The sequence below is a fragment of the Ascaphus truei genome, chromosome 16 (assembly GCF_040206685.1).
Source record: "Ascaphus truei isolate aAscTru1 chromosome 16, aAscTru1.hap1, whole genome shotgun sequence".
In the NCBI taxonomy this organism is placed as follows: domain Eukaryota; kingdom Metazoa; phylum Chordata; class Amphibia; order Anura; family Ascaphidae; genus Ascaphus; species Ascaphus truei.
Window position 1 is genome coordinate 39,158,011 of NC_134498.1, and position 22,217 is coordinate 39,180,227.

Consider the following 22,217-nt stretch of genomic DNA (forward strand, 5'->3'; position numbering starts at 1 on the left):
CTAGCCACGCCCTACGCGTTTCATCATCAAATATATATACACATACACTTATTTTTTTCTCAGTTTAGAAAATGGCTGGACTCTTTGTGGTGAGAACTCAATAAGGGGTGTGAGTTATAGATGAAAAGGAATCTAACAGAAAAATGAAGACCTAAGTATTCAAATTATCAGCAGCGGACAAAGTGAAGAGCAAAAAAGGTATTTATTGACCCATTAAACACACTGTTAATCAGGTGTTTTATGAGTCAATAAATACCTTTTTTGCTCCTTACTTTGTTCAGCACTGATAATTTGAATACTTAGATATACATTTTTCTGTTATATATATATATTATATATATATATATATATATATATATATATAATATATATGTAATAGCAGCGTCTATGCAAAATATACTAAACGTTTATTACTATGGTCAATGTTGCGCCTCTCCAAGGAGAAAGAAAAGGCTCCTTGGAAAGCTGAAGCGTTGCCCTTATTAATAAAGTTTTGCATAAGTCCTGGTGTGTCTGCTATTAATTTCTATTATACCCAATTTCTTGGCAACTAATGCACCGGGGTAGTACACCATTTTTAGTGGCGTGCCACTTTAATCAATTATATATATATTATATATTATGTGTATGTATAGCAATGCATCAGATCATAAAAAGGCTCAAAATACCAGCACCGAGAAAGAGATATATTTCTAAAGTATTTATTGCTCCATATAACACCGGATAGCCCGACGTTTTGGTCTCCAGAGAGACCCACCCCAGAAGTCCCCTCCTCGATTTGAGGCTTTGGAGTGTTAATAGGAAATGAAGACGATGATTTCAGCAACATAATATCGGGAGTCAAAGGCACATCGGGAACGATACGCTGCTTCGAGCACGATACGCTGCTTCAAGCTTTGATGACTCCTGGACAGTGTGTCAGACCTTATCAAATGATATGTCGCTACTTGGAATTTGATTCCTCTTTTCTAATGCAAGAGCTAGATCCACAAAACTCAGTTAAATCAAGCCTGATTAAAGTGAGGGTACCTAAAACAGGAACAATCCTTATGTTGCCTGAGTTCACATGATATACTGACAGTTTATTATATGCAAAAACATCTCCTCCTTATAGGTTTAACATCACATTATTGTAGCGTAATATTGCGTTATCTTACTATAACGCAACATTACGCCAGTCTTGACATTACTCCTACCCGGACTCCGAAATAGGGCTTACGCTGAAGTGAAAAGAGAGGAGGGTAAAAATGCTGGGAAATAACTACAGATCAGCGAATCCGCTCAAATCCGTTTCCTGGATTCTCTCGTATTTTGCCCCCAAAATCCGTATCATGGTGTAAAATTTGCAGATGTATTTGGTCACTTTTAATCTGCGCGGATTAATCAAAATCCATTATTGGATACAACCTGTGGACGGATTTGTAGAATCTAATCCGTGGATTCAGCAATCCGTTGGCGGATTTCTAGAATTCCACCAATGGATTGCTGAATCCATGGATTGGATTCTGCAAATCCGTCCACGGATTGCGGAATCCGCCGAATGTATTGGTAATAATAATAAAAAATCCACAAAACGCAAATCGCCCTTTTTGAGATTGATCCGCGGAAATCCTTAGACCAAAGGATCCGCTGCAGATCCAAATGTGCCTACATATTTTTGCCCATCTCTAGAAGTAACGCTGTTACTTAAATTATGCCTAACCGTGGCGTTACACACATCCAGATGCTTTAAAAGCCCTATTTCACTGTCTAGATAGGAGTAACGCCAAGTTTGGGTACAATCTATGTTTTGGTGCTTGAAGCACAGGGAGATAAAGTGGTTTGCCCAAGGTCACAAGGAGCTGACATGTGGTAATTGAACCAGGTTCCCCTGATTCAAACTCAGTGTCATTGTTTACAGTCAGTGTCAGTACTCATTGAGCCGCTCCTTCACCAATATAATTTGTTTATATAGCACCATTGCTGTACGTAGCGCTTGACAAGAGTAATACACGTGACATAATAGGAATAAGCTCTTTATGCATAAAAGTAGACATTAGGAAAAGGAATACCTCAAAGAGCTTACAATCTAAGTGGCAAGAAGGGAGAATGTACAGAGACAGTAGGAGTGTATTTTGGTAAGTACATCTGCAAGGGATCATGGTAAAACATTACGTGGCTTAATAGAGCTTTGACGATCAGGGCCGAAGACGTGTAATCTCCATAGCTGTTTGTGAGTTGCTCCCTGAGCTATTTTGGTCATATTCACAGCACTGTATGCCTACGCACTAACCACATGCTGTATGACAATAGGCAACGATGAGACACACAAAGCATTGCATTGTACATGACTGTGTGCATGCCAATAGTATTGTTTGCTAGACATACTGTACCTACCCATAGAATTGCATTATAATTGTCAGCCACCGTTATTGCTGTGTGTGTGTCAGCGTTTCTATTTGCTAGTGACAGTGACACAGACTTAACATTTCACGGTGCGAGGATGTCCTTGCACAGCTGTGAAAGTAATAAAGATTTACACAGCAACCGCTATTTGCTGTACTTCCCTGTCACTTCTACGTCAGTGTAGTCAGTAACAGGAATATAATCAGGGCACATTACCATTAATTTGTGATACATATTGGAAATTATGACACTGAAAGCAATTAACGGTTCACAGGGAATTACCACATCATGGGTGGAGTTATTATGATAATTAGAACCAATACTCTTTTATTGGTTCTGGAGGTGAAGAACACACACGTGCTAAAGGGAATGGCCTTATACTAATTAAGTCAATGACATCAGAGTGACATCAGTGTACGGTATCAATCCTGAATGTGTTTCCATGCAGTCTACAGAATAATCCTAATCCTCGTTAATATCATTACTACCATAATCAGCACCCACTTTATATGCACTTGAGATATCACGGAAGGTCAAAGAATAGGGGAAGTAGACAAAGCTGTTCTTCAATCTATTCCTACCAGGTAAGAGAGAATAACAGTAATTGTCAAGGGAAAGTTGGTAATTAGCAATGATAAAATGGGCAATCATTTCACATCCCCATGTGAACTGGAGGTTAGATGTGGGCAAAAACGTGGAGGGGAAATGAACGCAATTCAGCCCTGAAATTCCCTGAATGGAGATTACAAAATGATTTGTTGCTTAAACAAACATAGAGATATGTTCTCCATTTGGGAAAACTACACGTGTGTTGCAGAATTAGAAGGTCTGCCGTAGCGGATATCGTGGAAGTTGTTAAAAGCTTTAATTTAACTCATATGACAAGACTTTAGGTGACTTTTGTAAAAAGTTTAACCCTTGATTTGCCTTTTGATTTTATGTGTGAAATTACTTTTAAAAATTACCCCAAAAAGAAGCGTGAGTTGGAATTAAGGACACATCGGAATGTTTTGCTGACCGATTAGCTCAACTGTCCGGTGTTGGTGCTGGCTATTGTCAAAGGTGACACCAGATGTACTGGTGCAGAAGATCATAACAGAGGCACTGAAAAAGTCCCTAATATGGCAGAAACCAACAATTTTTTTAAATGATATGATTTATTGTTATCAGATTGCCATATTAATCTGCCCAATAACCAAATAAATAAATAAATAAAGGTCTGTGCATTTTATTGCCTATCTTGGCAAAGAAATAAATCACAAATGAAAAAAAAACATTTCTATGGAAGTAATGCATTTGAATAACCTTGAAAGGAAGAGACCAGTTTTGATTCTTAGATGACTGCATTTCATATTAATACAGATGTCTGCCTGCATACAACAACGGAACCAATGCAGGCTTGGCCCACAATCTTTATCAATATCGAGCTAAAAGAAAAACATAAAAAGCTAAAAATATTATTGAGAGATGCTCCATTTGAGTGCTTTTTGGGGGATTAAAGAAGGGGAATATTCGAAGGTGTTACTTGGGTGAAAATTGGAACTAGATCAGGCGACTAAAGAAGGTACTGTAAATAATTGATTATTTAAAATATAGGGGCCGATTCACAAAGCAGTGATAAAATCGGTGCTTTTGCGTCCGACAATGCATTTTATTATCATGCAATAAGACATGAAGCCAAAAGCGGGATTCACTAAGAAGTGACGTCCATTTTTTAAAGTCTGATAACAAAATGCACTATCGTGCGACCTGTTTTTTGTATCAGTGTTATCGTGTTATAAATTCTATAGCGCGATAGCTGATAGAAACCTGCAGCCTGTAAGAGCTGCATGGAGACGCTGCGTCTGCATGCACGGTTCTTACAGGCGGTCGTGCAGTAAAAATATTGATTTTGATAATAGTGTACATGAGCAGGGGGTCTCCTGAGCTGAGCCACATTGGTTTCAGCCTCAGGGATCCCTACTTTTCAAGATACAGGCCCCGGTATGGGGTGCCGGTCTCCCCTTTGATTTTAAATCTCCCGCGTCACGTGACCGTGGGATTTAAATCCTGCAGGGGGATACTGCACCCCATACTGGGGCCCGTTTCTCAGGAAGCAGGGGGTCCCCGAGCCTGAAACCAATGCGGTTCAGCTCAGGAGACCCCTGCTTACATACAGTATTAATAAAATGTACATTAAAACAGCTTAATGTCCTTACCAGACAGCCGCTAAGGCAATGAAGGGTTAAGGCACCCTCCCCTACTACCCACCCAGGAGGCCTAACCACCAATCCCAGGCCCACTATCACCCTCTACCTATTGATTGGCATAGTGGTACATCATACCCATATAATATGGGCATGATAAGCCACTACAGCAGTCAATGGTCACCCTAATAAAAAAGCCAATGGTAAATCCAGAAAAGGATGTTCTCTCGTCATCTTCTTCCTGTTAAATGAGGCATCCAGGCCTTATAAAGGGCCTGTGGCGTCACATTTTCAGGTCAGGTGGTACAGCTCCAATCTGATTGGACGCTATCATGTGCCCGCTTCCTTTTTTTTGTTAAGGATGTGATGTCATCTCCAAGGGAGGTACGCCACATCCTTCAAATGGCTATATCACATGGTATTACAGTCAAAGAGATTGAAGACAATCCTATTGGTTGCTGTACCATGTGATAGGTTACATTAGTTCAAAAGGATGTGACATCATCCCTTTAAGTGATTTTTTTGGCCTACAGTACGACTTTTTTTCACTGACTGTTAGCGCGATACTGCACTGTTATCACTGCTTTGTGAATCGCCCAGCAGGCAGTATTGCTCTATGAAGGCATTTATCGCACTTAAAACCACTTATCACTGCTTTGTGAATCGACCCCATAGATTTGCAAGAAAGTATATTATGTCAATACACACATAGGACCAGATCCACAGGGCTCCATTATCTTAGGGCTGATAATAGGATGTAATTTAATGTTATTGCAGCACATGCTTGGAGTTTTGCTACCTTGACATAAACACACACCTTCTGTTTATTGCTGATGGGTATCCCGGGCTCTTCAATTATTCAACAGGACATCTTGCCGCCTCAAAATCTGTGGGCTGATGTCTCTCATAGGACATTTTGGAGAGGTGCACTGTGAATTGTGCTATTAAATGACCATAAAATTCCAAAAAGCATGAACATAGAAAATGTTTATTCTTCATTTTAAAAGGTTAACCGACCAGTTTGAGCATTTCTGCCCTCCATCATTATAGCCTGATTATGTTTTTAAAATGAATAATAAAAGCATAACTCTGCCCCTCTTTCTTCCATTTACACTCTCCCCCTCTCTCTTCCCCCCTTAAACTCTCCCCATCTCTTCCCCCTTACACTCTTCCCATTTAACACTCTCTCCCTCTCACTCTTCACCCCTCCACCATAGCACACAACAACACCCCATATATCGTACTATAACCTCCCATATAACAAACAAGAATCCCCCCCATATAATACACAATAACCCCCCAATATAACACAATAACCCCCGATATAACAAACTATAACCCCCATATATAACACACAATAACCCCAATATATTACACACAATAACCCCCATATATAACACACAACAACCCCCCATATATTAAACACAATACCCCTCCATATATAACACAGAATGATCCATCATATATAACACACAATAACCCCCAACTTATAACACACAATAACCCCATATATAACACACAACAACCCCCCATATACAGTTAGGTCCGGAAATAATTGGACACCAACACAATTATCATAATTTTGGCTCTGTACGATAGATTTGAAATGAAACAACTGAGATGCAATAGAAGTGCAGACTTTCAGTTTTAATTCAAGGGGTTGAAGAAAAATATCATCTGAAACGTTTAGGAATTGCAACCATTTTCATACACAGTCCCCTCATTTCAGGGGCTCTAACTGCACCGACACACTTTATTCGAGCAAATACCCGGTATGTACCTGGCAGATACCTGGAATGCGCCGCTCCTCACCTCTGACAAGCCCCGTTGCATTTGCCTTCCCAGCCTGGGTTCATGCCTGGCTGATGGGCGGCTGATCTGTTAAATGATAATGATTAGGATTTAATAGGCTGCAATGCTTCGCGTGTCTACCAGATGGCATAAATTCATGAATTGTAATGCAGTATATATATATGTACTGTGCAGTATTGCAGCCAGCGGGAATAAAATGCTTCAATCCCTGCCTGGAAAATAACTCAATGCACTCGGGCAGAAAACAGTCACAAACCTCAATACACCCGGGTATACCCGAATTCGTGGGACTAGCCGAGCTCGAATAAAGTGTGTCGCCAGTGTAATGTAATTGGACAAATTAACACAATCATAAATAAAATTTTCATTTTTAATACTTTGTCAAGAATCGTTAACAGGCAATGACTGCTTGAAGTCTGGAACGCATGGACATCACCAAACGCTGGGTTTCCTCCTTTGTGATGCTAGGCCTTTACTGCAGCTGTCTTCAGTTGTTGTTTGTTCGTGGGTCTTTCTGCCTTAAGTTTTGTCTTCAGCAAGTGAAATGCATGCTCGATCGGGTTGAGATCAGGTGATTAACTCGGCCATTGCAGAATATTCTACTTCTTTGCCTTAAAAAACTCCTGGGTTGCTTTCACAGTATGTTTTGGGTCATTGTCCATCTGTAAAGTGAAACGCTGTCCAATCAACTTGGCTGAATTTGGCTGAATCTGAGCAGACAATATATCCCCATTCACTTCAGAATTCACCCGGCTGCTTCTGTCTTCTATCACATCATCAATAAACACTAGTGACCCAGTGTCATTGTAAGCCATGCATGCCCATGCCATCACACTGCCTCCACCGTGTTTTACAGATGATGTGGTATGCTTCGGATCATGAGCCGTTTCAAGCCTTCTCCATACTTTTTTTCTTCCCATCATTCTGGTACAGTTTGATCTTAGTTTCATCTGTCCAAAGACTGCTGTTCCAGAATTGGGCTGGCTTTTTTAGATATTGTTTGGCAAAGTCTAATCTGGCCTTTCTATTCTTGAGGCTTATGAATGGTTTGCACCTTGTGGTGAACCCTCTGTATTTGTTCTCGTGAAGTCTTCTCTTTATGGTAGACTTGGATAATGATATGCCTACCTCCTGGAGAGTGTTCTTCACTTGGCTGGATGTTGTGAAGGGGTTTTTCTATGATCATCCACCACTGTTGTCTTCCGTGGACATCAGGCCTTTTTGTGTTGCAGAGCTCACCAGTGCGTTCTTTTTTTCTCAGAATGTACCAACTGTTGATTTGGCCACTCCTAATGTTCTTGCTATCTCTTTGATGGATTTTCTTTTTTTTGCAGCCTAAGGATGCCCTGTTTCACTTGCATTGAGAGCTCCTTTGACCGCATGTTGTGGGTTCACAGCAACAGCTTCCAAAAGCGAATGCCACACCTGGAATCAACTCCAGACCTTTTACTTGCTTAATTGATGATGAAATAACGAAGGAATGGCCCACACCTGTCCATGAAACAGCTTTTGAGTCAATTGTCCAATTACTTTTGGTCCCTTGAAAAAGAGGGGGCTACATATTAAAGAGATGTAATTCATAAACTCTTCCTCCAATTTGGATGTACATACCCTCAAATTAAAGCTGATAGACTACACTTTAAGCCCATATTCATTATTTAACTGTAACTTGAATTTATTTTGGTACACAGCCGAAATAACAAAACTTGTATCAGTGTCCAATTATTTCCGGACCTAACTGTATAACACACAATAACCCACCATATATAACACACAATAACCCACCATATATAACACACAATAAGCCCCCCTCCTCATATAACATTCAAACACCCCTTACCTTGGAGTGAGGAGGCCTGCAGTGATTGCGCATGTCTGCTGCTCCCTCCTCCGGTCAGCCGGAAGTTGGACGTGATTTTAGACACCGACAAGGAGGAGGGAAAAGAATGATCGCAGTGACTGGGCTGCTGCGTAGCTGGGGAGCCGCCCGGTCACTACTGCGTGGGGCACCGCTGGGCCTGGGACAGTTGGGACAGTTGTCTGAGTTACTTTCACTCAGGGCTCTGCGACAACCCCACAGGGGCTTCAAGGCCACAAGTAGAGGGGGTTTTGGGGAGAGCTGGGACACCTCCCAGGCCCTGTGGTGTCGCGACATTTAGATATATGTATTTGTTAAAGTATGTTGTTTTAGAACTGAGAGAGATACTGACCAGAGTATCTGTTTAAAAACAGTAAATCAAAAATATTACAGTCAAGGCAGTTAAAATGTGGAATTCATTACCCATGGAGACTGTGATGACAGATAAAATAGACATGTTCAAAAAAAGGTTGGATATCTTTTTAGGAAGTACAGGTATACAGGGATATACCAAATATGTAAACATGGGATGAAAATCCATTATGGAACTAGAGAAAGTGCAGCTAAGTGCCACCAAATTAATACAGGGATGGATCATCTGATTTATGAGGAGAGGCTAGCTAAATTAGATTTGTTTATATTACAAAAGAGGCGTCTAAGAGGGGATATGATAACTATATACAAATATATTTGGGGACAATAAATGGAGCTTTCAAAATAACTATTCATTCAAGGGCAGTACAAACGACACAAGGTCATCCCTTAAGGTTGGAGGAAAGAAGATTTCACCAGCAACAAAGGAAAGGGTTCTTTACAGTAAGGGCAGTTAAAATGTGGAATTTGTTACCCATGGAGCTATGATGGCAGAAACAATAGATAAAGGTTGGACATCTTTTTTAGAAAGGAAAGGTATACAGGGATATACTAAATAAGTAAACATTAGAAGGATGTTGACCCAGGGAGTAATCTTATTGCCAATTCTTGGAATCAGGAAGGAGTTTATTTGTCTCCTTATGAGATTTATTTGGAAGGAATTTCACTGGGGTTTTTTGTTTGCCTTCCTCTGGATCAATAAACTGTATGTATGGGTATAGGATAAAGTATCTGTCATCGAAATTTAGCATATGGTTGAACTTGATGGACATACTGTATGTTTCTTTTCAATATCATCTACTATGTAACTATGTAAAAGATTAAGGAGCTGGTTTTATATGTCTTGAAGTCAGCCCAACTGGTTTCTTTAGAACATACAGAATTAGTCCCTAAGACTGACCATTTCTTGTTTAATTCAAGTGATAAACATCCCGAATCTGCCTTTTAAGCTGGCAAGCCTTTCTGGCATAAAATATCCCTATTCGTCACAGATGGCGAGGCACAGCTTAATTATCTATCTCCCACTTGAATTACTTTAACATACTTTACAGCATTTTCCCCATTATGACTTAATATTTAGAAACTTGTATTAATGCTTTTGCAGCCATGTCTGGTTTTGGCTACTACCCTGCCCTGCCTAGCATGTAAGTCCTGGTATCAGTGCAGGCTGTGTTAGGCCCAATCTGGGGTTTCCCCTGCAGTGAGCAGCCCCCTTTAGTGACCGGGGGCGGAACAAGGCCTGTCTTCTACCGAATACTGAGCTCAGACCTTGGACCCTCCCCCAGGGTACTTATGGGGCTGCACTTCCTAAATTTAGTGAGTTGTCTCTCCCCTGAGAGAGACTGTCCCATGGAAGAGTATGCGCAGGGCTCTGACCACCCTCATCCCTCCCCTTAGCGGAGTGGGAGTGAGGACTATAACCCTCACCCCATCAGGGGGTGAGGGAATATCATAGGACCGGCTCTGGAGGCCTCAAGTGGATGCAGTGTATGCGGATTGTATTCTGAAGTTGAAGAATAAAGAGTGTTCCTGTTTATAAAATATATTCCTGCCCCAGGGTTGAGTCCAGGGACCATCTGAAGGCTGGAGGCCAAGTGGATGCAGTGTATGCGGATTGTATTCTGAAGTTGAAGAATAAAGAGTGTTCCTGTTTATAAAATATATTCCTGCCTCAGAGTGCAATCTATCAGGGGGAGTATTTGGGTGTTCCCCTGCAGGGATTGCTTCCGGCACACCTGGAGTCTGCAGGGGATGGAGGTGCTGAACCACCGAGAGAAGGACTAAACATCACCCCAAAAGCCTGTCCTGTCTTCCCCATACCACTGACGGCAAGCTCAGCATCCTGTGAACCAGAAGGTAACCAGCACTACACACCTGTAACAGGCAGATCTCCCAGAGGGTGGGGGAAACACCGTTACACTATTAACCAATTTTTACATCGATATACATAAAAACACCACAAGGCAACAATTTAAGAAGATAATTCCAACAGTGCAATGATCCCTTTAATGTCACAGGTGTTGCTTACACTGAAGAGGTTAAATCTATGATTTTATTCTTACATTTGTTTTAACCGGTATGTATAACGGCAACTTGTCTGTTAGCCATTGGCTATTTATAGAATCTAAAAAATATATATAACTAGAGACCTGAAGTGCATTTAGCGACTTTCATTTTTATGCTATCTGATGATTTATACTGCTTTAAATTACTGCTGCTTTCAGATATCATTCAAGGGCTCACTTCTTCAAGGCAAAAATATATACTTTTGAAGTGTGTGGGGAGGATCTTTAACGGTGATAAAATGAATTAAGCTCTTGATGTAAACTCCTTGGCTCCCCACCTCTCTCTTTCCTCCTGTTGCCATGTAAAAGTGTTTCTGAGCTTCACAGCAGCCCACGTGCCATCATGTGCACTGGTCCGTTAGGGATCTAAGATGGGCTTAAAAATCTTTCATTTCACAAGTCCTGGAACGTTGAAGTATTTCCAAGCAGTGTATATTTTTCTATCCTTATAGCCCAAGCGTACGTTGGGAAGTTAGCATCAAAACTGTTCCCTCATGTCTGAGAAATGATGATAAACTATATTTCTTGTTCTTGCCGTAATGTGTATTATGTTTCAGACACGATCATAATGTTATCTCTTCTCATACATACAGTAGACCCTGGGGTACTCTGTTGGTGAGCATCACAAGAGTATTCGAATGTGGCGATATACAGCTGTAACATAATTTCTGAAATGTCTATATTATTCATTTATTTATCAAATGTTTTACCAGGAAGTGATACATTGAGAGTTACCTCTTGTTTTCAAGTACAGCCCAACCCCGTTATAGTGCGATCCGCTATAATGCGGATCCGCTTATAACGCGGTTTGAGCATGGACCCCGAATTTAAAAAAAAAAAAAACTGCACACACTCACTGCACACTGCATACATTCACAGCACACTGCATACACTCACAGCACACTGCATACATTCACAGCACACTGCATACACTCACAGCACACTGCAAACACTCACAGCACGCTGCACACACACACACACACACACACACACACACACACACACACACACACACACACACACACACACACACACACTGACACACACACAGTCTCACACAGTCAAATACACACACACACACACACACACACACACACACACACACACACACACACACACACACACACACACACACACACAGAGACACACTGTCTCTTTAGGGGAGCTTGCTCTCGCAAGACGGAAGCAGAAGCATGAAGCAGAGACAGGTAGAAGAGCTGCCAGATGCCGGGTAAGTGCTGTGTGCTGTTGCCGCTGTCCCACCAGGTCTGGGAATGCTGGGAGAGTTCTCAGCTTTCCCCCTCATGGTACCACCACAAAAAAAAAAAAAACATTGAAAAAAGAAAAAAAATTTGGGCGGCCATTTTTTTTCCGCGACCCCGTTTATAACGCGGTGGTCGCGGTTGCCCCCCGATGACTGCACTATAACGGGGTTAAGCTGTATGTCCTGGACATAGTTAATATGACAAATAATACATGATATATATATATATATTAGATATTTGTAAGACCGATTGCACACAATCCTCAAGTATATTTGATTTATAAGCAGCCAATCAGTATGCATCTAGAAAGAATGTTTTTTTTTCAACTTAAATCCCCAAAAATTATACTAGATTTTTACAAAATGAGCAAGCCCATTTCAACCCAATTGGTATTAATAGTATTAAAATGGAAAGACAAAATACATGTACAGTAGATGCGATAATGCTGACTTAGTCACCTTCTTTTTAAGAAGGATCAATACATGATCTTGATTTAAAATACTCAACCATTTTGACACCATTTTTTTTTTATTTTTCTATCCCAACTCCCGAAAGTTAGTAGGGACTTAAGGTAATGTGGTCTTCAAATAATGTAGGTTAAGTGGAAGTGCCCATTTTAATCACTATAAGAAAAACTGTTTTTTAGTACGCTGTTTTCAATGTTCTTTTAAGAAAGGCACAAGTAAACTCATCAGTCTTCTGAAGGGTTTGTCTTTGTGATTTTTGATAATATTCTCAAAAGTCACCAACGTTGAAGTTTGTAGACATTAAAAACAATAATAAAACAATAAACTGTTTAGACCAGGCAGTAATACCGTACATACCTTCTCAATTGCTATTTCTAACAATGTTACTTAGGCCCAGATCCACAAAGCTCTGTTAAGTGATGTAACATGGTGTTAACACAGAAACCCACATGCAAGAATTGTCACTAGCTAGAGAAGGTCGGATTGGTTCGCCCTAAAGGGAGGTACTAGACAAAGGCTGCCCCTTATCTCCTCTTGTTTGACATAACTCTGGAGCCACTAGCTATAGCATTAAGAGACTATCGCTGGTCTGCGTATTGCCTCCCAAAAGATTAAGCTAGCCCTTTATGCAGACGATTTGATATTATTCATTACTAACCCTTCTAAAACAGTCCAGAGGATTCTGAATTGAATATAGCAATTACATTGTTACTCAGGCAATATTATAAACTTTTAAAAATCTGATATTTTTGGGGTAAAGAAGAAGATACGGATTCTGAGACTGGGGGGTGTATCATCCAGAGTAGCGAAAGACTCCATTAACTATCTACCATAGGTATTGTCATTTCGGGAAACCTCACAAAACTCTACATGTTAACTTTTAAACCAATCCTGTTTACCTTGTCTCCGGCACTGTGACATCGCAACGTCATGTGAAATCACCTTGCCATGGCAACAGGGCGTCATGTGACCCCTTGGCGTCATTTGACAATGCGTCGCCAGAAGACACCGGAGTTAAGGTAAGGGACCTTACAGAGGCAGTTCATTTAAATGATTTGGGGAAGATCGCGAGGCCTCTGTAAGTACTGTGCCCCCTCCAGAAAATCAAATGCCCCCAGTTTGCGCACCCCTGTTAGAGACTGGTTATACAGTACAACATCTCAATCTACACAAATAATACTCTCAAATCTGCAATGGTGTATCCAATTACACTGGCTAATTTCCACATTCCTCCCTAGCATCCTTACCTGAAAATATAAGAAAACAACATATTCATGGACTCTCTTAAAGCCTGGAAGATGCTTAGGAGCAGATGAAAACTATATCAAATTATTTATTATGCCTGCTGTTCAGAGGAAACACACATTTTCCGGCTGGAGATATGCATGACGCATATAAATTACAGGAGAACTCTTCATATCATATAAAACTCTTCATATGCTTATAAATCTTCATATTCATACATTTAAACATGCTGTGTTGTTGCTGTATTTTGCTCTGCCATTAAGGCAGGGGTTCTTAAACTGTGGGTTGCAACCCCCGGGGGCTTACGAGCAACTTAAAAGGGGGTTGCAAAGTGCTTAGGAATGATTTATTTATATTTTAAATAATTATTATTTAAAATTTTAAATTAGTGTGGTATGGTTTGAGCGATTACTGTGCTTATAAATCGAGTTTTCCGCCTGCTTCCCTCAGCAGCGACACACACGAGCTCTTGGACTAGCCTACATGGAAGTGTCTCGCCTAGGACGCTAGTCACATAGCAGCTACGTGACAACAGTCTCAGCATGTCTGTATGAGTGTACGGTTAGTGAAGCGCAGTATTTATCAGTTATTTCAAACTTTTAGCTAAAACGGAGGGATTTTTTGGTGAATGTTAAGGGAAAAGCTAATGATGGTACGTCTACTAGTAGTACAGATAAAAGTAAGCCTAAATCAAGAAAGTAGGATGAAAGATATTTATCTCTTGGATTCACAAGTGTTATTATTACTGGTGAGAAATGGCTTCAATGCGTACTGTGTAAAAAACAAACCTCTTTCCTCTGAGAGTAGGAAACCAAGTAAATTAAACTGACATCTAAAACAAGTCGTGCAGACCTAGCTAACACACCTCTGGATTTTTTAGTTCGAAATTCAACAAGCTGTTAGCGGTTTCTTAAAAATCTGTCAACAGATTGCGGAGTGTATTGGCAATAATAATAAAAAATCCGCGAATCGCCCTTTTTGAGATTGATCTGCGGAAATCTGCGGACCAAAGGGAACCGGCCGATCCGCTGCGGATTCAAATCCGCCCGGAAAATGTGCCCATCTTGAGTTATTAGGTAGAAATATGCTCTATCGGACAAACATTTTTTTCATGTACAGTACTTGCAATGTAGGCACAATAGTCTCAATGTTTTACCTTTTCTAAGAACCTAATCTAAACAAAATCTTTAGGGGCTCTGGGGAAAAAAAAGTATTCTCCACGGCCTTAGTAACAGATCTACTTAAAGGTAATAGAGAGAATGCCATATCCAAGGTACTGCTAAACAGGTGGAGTAAGGATTTTTCAGATGTCACTGACTGTGAGGGCATGTATAAAGGTTACAATACAGTTAAGGAATGTACTCTTTCAATTGATTTAAGAGAACTGCATTTTAAGTTTCTTCATGGGGCTTTCATCCCACCAGCTGTTTGTAGTAAGTTCCATCCAAATTCGAATGGCAGCTGTCCAAAATCTAAACATCTGAAGGCAGACTATGCATACTGCATATGGCATTGCAGGAAAATTAAAACTTTCTGGGGAAAAGTAATGGTATATGTTAATAGACGTTTGGGCATGTCCATAATTTGTCAATACAGATCAATCTTATTTGGAGATACGTCCATCTGGTCAACATTTCCCAATCTAAGAACAAGTTAATAGCCTTGATACTCCCGTTGGCAAAAAAAAAGCCTTGATGATAAACTGGCTAAAAGTGAAACCTCCTTCCATTGGTCAACTTGAAAATCTCGTATTCGAAGTCATGTCCACTGAAAGGGCTTTTTGGATAAAGATCTCAGGAGTAGTACATTTCTACAAACATAGTTCATTTTGAAACTGCTTTTGGAGACTAGAGTTCACATTCTTAAGTCATGTGAACATACAAAAGAATTTGCAGAGGCCGGACTAAGGCATGAATGGTAGGGTTTCTCAGTCTAACTCCCATCCCACTATATTTCTCTCCCCATTTGTTTTGCTCTTTTAACACATCAGGTGCTTTTTCTGGGGGGGGGGGGGGGGAGAGGGGTTGGAGTTAGTTAAATAAAAATGAGAAAAGAAGTGTACAGGCATACCCCACATTTACGTACGCAATGTATGTAAAGCGAAAATGTACTTAAAGTGAAGCACTACCTTTTCCCCACTTATTGATGCATGTACTGTACTGCAATCGTTATATACATGCATACCTGATGTAAATAACGCATGTGTAACAGGCTCTATAGTCTCCCCGCTTGCACACAGCTTCGGTACAGGTAGGGAGCCGGTATTGCTGTTCAGGACGTGCTGACAGGCGCATGCGTGAGCTGCCGTTTGCCTATTGGGCGATTTGTACTTACTCGCGAGTGTACTTAAAGTGAGTGTCCTTAAACCGGGGTATGCCTGTATGTTGAGAATAAAGCATGAGTATTAAACCAAATTAAGTACACAATTAAAAAGAACAGGATTCTCAGATATAATAATAATAATAATAATAATAATAATAATAATAATCTCTTTATTTCATACATGTAGTGCTTTGCCCAATGGGACTCAAAGCGTTTCACACTTACAATATAGTACGCGGTAAACAGCATTGTACATAGGATTTTTTTTCAATAACATTTTTTATTAAAGTTTTTGGGATACAGAAGGAAAAAGGGGGTAGGGGAAAGCGGTATTTATTATTGGATTTTTACAGAACCAGTCCCTGCCCAGATGAGGTCATTGCATAAAATATAAATGAAGACAAACATGTATGTTACTGTGTAATGTTTTATTGTCATTGTACTGTGGACCTTGCAATTTCTTTACGTGCTTGTATTAATGTAATTGTCTTTGGATGTACCTAATAACAACATTTACACACAAAAAACAGGGCGATAACACAAGGGACCATTATGTTTTGCCTTAACACAGATTCTCAAAAGCTAACAGTGTAATGTTAAGCTGTGTTTTCTCCCAGAAAAAGCATTGCGTTACTTATAATGGCCGTTAGTAATAATGAGAGGAGTCATTCCCTCTCCCTCATCCCATATTTCAAGGTCTAAGTGGTTAAGACATACTTAAGGTCATGTTATTTGCAGATATAACGCAATGTTGTGCCACAATAACACAACAAGAAAGTAATTGCACACCAAAATAGCAACAAAGGGACCACTTGCAACACAACAACAATAAGATGCTAAGGCATGTGCATGCTGCCAGATACACAAAAGCACATAGGCATTGTTGAAAGTATTGATTACTTACATGAGGCACGAGCTATGCAAACATTGTGAGTGTTCGTTTAGATGTTTCCTGCCTTTTCAACTTTTCTACAATATTTTCTGGATCGTTTGCACTATCATTTACTTCTCTCTTTTTGGAATACCCACTCCCGCCACCAAGGAGGTGAATCCTGCTGCATTCCTACGTGCCTTTAATTTCCTATGTGTTCCCTATGTGTTTATCCTGTGTCTCCATGTTAAGAAATAGGATGCCCACGTACAGTATGGGTCTGAGATCACTGGGGAATTACAGAGGCTCAGGAAGGAAGATGATGAAAAACAGGGTTTGTTCAGAGCAGAGACACGCAATCCAAGGTCATTAACAGGCATGCAGCAGTATAACTTGAGGGGTTAAGCAAGGCAAAGTCTAGATCAGATTCGAGGTCATACACAATATAGTAAAATACTTAGCTGGGCAGGAGACAAGTACTGGAGTGTGGGCAAAACAAGAACTGAGTTGCAACGATAGGAACTGAAGCACTTCCTGGACTTTAAATAGGGCTAACCAGGAAGTGGGAAGAGTCCTGCATTGCAATGCCTCTGGGAGTTGTATTCTTAAACCTGTGTCTCAAGCCTGGTGGACACTAGCAGTACTGCATCAATGAGGACAGAACTCAATTCTTGCCAGGCACCGATGAACCAGTCCAACAATGGGTATGTCTATCTGCTTCTTTCTGAGCCCTTGTGCTGCCCAGCCTACCTGATCCTGCTAATCAGAACAGAGAACAGCTGTTCTTTATTCCCGGGCCTCTCTCTCTCTGCTCCCTTAGTTCTGATGACTCAATCCTGTCTCCCATGTGATCGGTTTACCTGCGTACATACTGTATGTATGAATCTGATTTTTCTTGTAACCATTACTGACTGTCCTTTGTACTTAGGGCATAGGCAACCCCTTCTGGTGAATTCAGTCATTGTGCTCGTGCTTCACAGTTTATTCTGCCCTGCATAACTAGAGAATTTTATTTAAGGTTAGATCTGCTTCATGGAAACGTCTCTCTCTTAACAAATTTTCTTTGATGCCATAAAGTATTTGATCTCTGATCAGAGACTCTGTCGATTCAACAAAGGCACAGGTCTTACTGATTTTCTTTAATTTAGTGACATGTTGCTTTATAGTTGAATCACTTTTTTGCTTGCACGTAAAAAAATGGTATCTCAAAAATCTAATTCCTTTTCAGCATACACTATTCCTCGAATTTGGTCAGTATCTCACTTGTACCTACTTCAAACTTAAAGCTATTATAAATATTCTTCCTTCCCAACAACATTGAAAAAATATTGATGATTTAACTGTATCATCTTTGTTTTCAGCTTCTATAGTCATCAAATACAGTTCAAATCTCTGCATGCCCTTTTTTCAGTTCTCTGCCACATTGCCACACAGCTGCAGGATGAATGGGGAACTGCATGGGACCTAACGCCTCCTGTCCCACCGGTAGGGATTATCTCTAAATTCTCATATTTATAATAACACTGTTCACTATTATGGAACACCTATTTTATACAAAGTGCACCTCTCGACAGTCAAAATGATGGGGGAGATTTACTAAGCACCTGGAGGGTGAACTCCGATCCGGCCTAAACTGCCATGTAAGTCAATGGCATTTAAGGCTGAAAGGGGGTGTGATAGCTCACATTGGTTCTTAGTGAATTCCCTCCTATGTGACTTTTAAAATGTAAAATTGGGGGGTTCCGGTGGTGACGTCACACCACATGCCAGCCTAATTCGGAGCTCCCTATTCCCCTCCATGAAAAGGTGCTAGAAAGAGCACAAAAACCACTACAAAACTCACCAAAACGAGAGGGCACTAAGAGCTAAGCTCAAGGATGGCTAAGCACCAAAAAAAGGGACCCATGCAGAGTGTCTCAGCTTATTTCACGCCGTCGAAGCGCCCGGGAGACCAGGAGGAGCTGAGCCAAGATGGCGCCGACCCCAGCGTGGCAAGCACTCCCGCCCGCGAGCAGCAGACCCCGGAGAACATCACAGCTAGCCACCTGATCACTAAAGATTTTTTGGAGGACTATATGACCCAAATGTTCTCCAAACTCAGAAAAGATGTCAGCCAAGACTTTAATAGTGCTATAAATAAAATGAAAAAGGATATCACCGAAATCTCCCAAAGAACAGATTCCCTGGAGAGCAGGGTGGAGGAAATAGAAGCGGTTCAGTCCTCGGCCGAGGACGAGATTAACCGACTTAACCAGGAGATAAACCGCCTAAAGGATGGATTAGAGGACCAAGAGAACCGGGACCGACGTCAGAACTTAAGGTTCCGGAACATCCCTGAGTCGGTTCCCGCAGAAGCACTCACATCTTACCTTCAGGATCTCTTCCAGCACCTGGTACCAGACCTAAAAAAGGAAGACATGGAGCTAGACCGAGCCCACAGAGCCCTCGGTCCACGACGAGAAGACCCAAAGAGACGCAGAGACGTCATCGCTCGCTTCCACTCATACACCACCAAGGAGAAAATAATAAACAAAAGCAGAGGAATGAACCAAATTCCGTTCCAAGGCGAGCAGCTTCAAATATACAACGACTTATCCAGAATAACTATCCTCCGTCGACAAGATCTTAAGCCGCTGACCCAGCACCTGCAAAACCACAATGTGCGCTATAGATGGGGCTTCCCCTTTAAACTAAGCGTTCTTGCTAAGGGTAAGCTCCATACTATCACCCACATTGATGACGCACCGGGTTTCCTGCGACTCCTGGACTTACCACCCATCCAGAGACGAGGCCGAGACGAGGACGACGAGGAAGCCAATCTACCCCCACATCAACGCGGTTCCAGGTCCTCAGAACGCCTAGCCCAGCAGAAGACGTCCAAGACCCCATCAGGATCCTAAAGAGGAAAAGACAACAGCACAAGACAAGCCGCTCTGACACCCAGCCCAGCTGAGATGACATCACCAGAAAGCTCGGGACTGTGCCGCTTCCCCCTTTACCTGTTCCCCTGAGGCTTCTACCTACATAACTCCACGATACCTGCAGAAAGAATCACGCCCCCCCCCCCCACCCCAACAACCTCCCCCCCCCCACACCTCCCCACAAACAGCTCCAGCCCACATGCATGTACTTTAGCCCTTCTCCCCCACCCCCACCCCTGTCCCACCTCCCCTCGCGTCCCTCCCCTCTCTCTCCCCCCCTCTCTCTCTCCCCCCCTCTCTCTCCCCCCCTCTCTCTCCCCCCCCCTCTCTCTCCCCCCACTCTTTCTCCCCCCCTCTCCCCCCCAGCAGAACACTACCCCGATTCAAAACCTCACCCTTGAGCTTCCCATAAGCTTACCCTAGCCCCGCCCCCCCTCCCTCCCCCTCTGCAACGAGTCCAAAAGCAGGCATCCCCCCCCCCATGTCCCCTACTTACCTTAACAGGAGACTCGGGGAGCAGGACACGCAGAGGGGAGGGACGGAGCCCTCTTAGGGACACAGCGGAAGAAGGGTAAAGTACGGCAAAAAAAAATAAAAAAAAAAAAAAAATAAAATAAATAAATAAATTACTAAACGCAGCTCCACAGTGTTTACCCCGGGGAGTCCCAGACCCCCAAAGAACACTCCCCAGACCCCCCCTCCCATCCAACCCACACTCCGTAATGCTCCCCCCACTGTTCTCCCAATCCCGCTCCAGCCGAATACTCAGTGCACCCCCCTTGCCTAAACCGCCCCCCCCCACCACCCCCCTCAACGCCACAGATCCAGCCACATGCACAACACATAGAGAACATTTGAACGCCCCATTTCCCCCACCCACACTCCTTCCCCCCCCTCCACCGCCCTAGACAATCTCCATCCCCTACCAGAATCGAGTACCCCAAACATCTCTGCCCCCCTTACCCTCACCTCCCCCACCCCCTTCCCTTCTCCTCTCCCCCCGCACTCGCTCTAACCCCCCCCCCCCCCCCCCATCTCCCCCTCTGAGACCACAGACGCTGAAGAAACCCCGGTCCCCCCCCTACCTACCTGGAGGGCGAAAACTGAAGTCCAGCCGGTGAAAGAACACAGGAGAATGAACAGCATCCAGCACCAGCCTAGGAGTCTGCCGGGTACAGTAAAATTGAAAGGAACAATACATACCAGACTTGACCATGTGAGGGCGCTCTCCCATTAGATTTCAGACTGAGACTTTCAGTCAAAAGAACCTCACAGATATAATGTCGCCTAAACTCTCACATAATAAATACTCCCCCCTCTTTTTACTACTATCACCCCCCTCCCCCCTCCCCTCCTTTCCCCCTCCTTCTTCCCACCCCCCCCCCCCTATACCCCTCCTCCACCCCCCCCACGTATACGAACTCAACAGGCGTCCCACCCCCTTCCCCCCCCCCTCCCCCTCTGCACCCCCCCACCACCCTCCTCTGCACCTCCCCACCCCCCATTTTTTTTTCCCCCCCATATATGAAACAAGAAGTCAGCGACGAGACGACAAAATGCAGAACTAGAGGGGAGCCAGTATATTAAGAGGTCCCCCTCTCTCTCTCAATATTAGTAGGATGGCATACAAATGTACGATACTGTTGCAAATGTTATGTGAATATGTATCCCCTGCGGATTCCCCTCCCCCTCCCTACCCCCCCCCCCATCCTCTGCCCTAGTACCCCTCCTGCTCCCCCCCCCTCCCCCCCTCCCTATTATAAGCTATTTAGCGAACTAAGTGACTACATATGCTTAACCCAGGTAAACACATACAGAGCCTCAGAGTAAGCGGGTCAAAGAGTCATCTCAGGTACTTAGTATACCAGGACCAACCTAGATAAGGGTACGCCCCTAATTACCACTAGAAACAAAGAAACTACCCATGCCCACCCCCCCAACTAGTGGTCCCCCCCATTTACAGAATGGAGGGTCTAGGGACTAACATAGTGCTCCGAGACAGGCCCATGTCTCCGGAAGTCCCCCCAGGGGCACCCCGCCCCACCTCCTTTTTCACGAAAGTGTCAAAGGTTACCTCTTATAGGCCTACTCAAGGCCCACCCAGTTTTCCCCCCCCTTATATGTGTCCCTCCCCTACTACCCCTATCCCCAGCGCAAACCCTCCCTCCGCGACCCCCTCTACCGAGGGTTCAGGTCTATCCGTCGCCCCCCGGTTCCGAACTCCTGACATGGGAAAAATAGGAGTCACAGGGCCTAGTGCCCTGAAAACACCATAAGAAAAACAATGGCCTCCATTAAACTAATTTCAATCAACGCCAAAGGCCTTAACTCTGTAAAAAAGAGGAAACTAGTCCTCACAGATCTCAAAAGATCCCGAGGCGATATAGTCCTAATACAGGAAACGCATTTTAACACCCAGACGCCCCCCAACACATTTAAAAATGTAT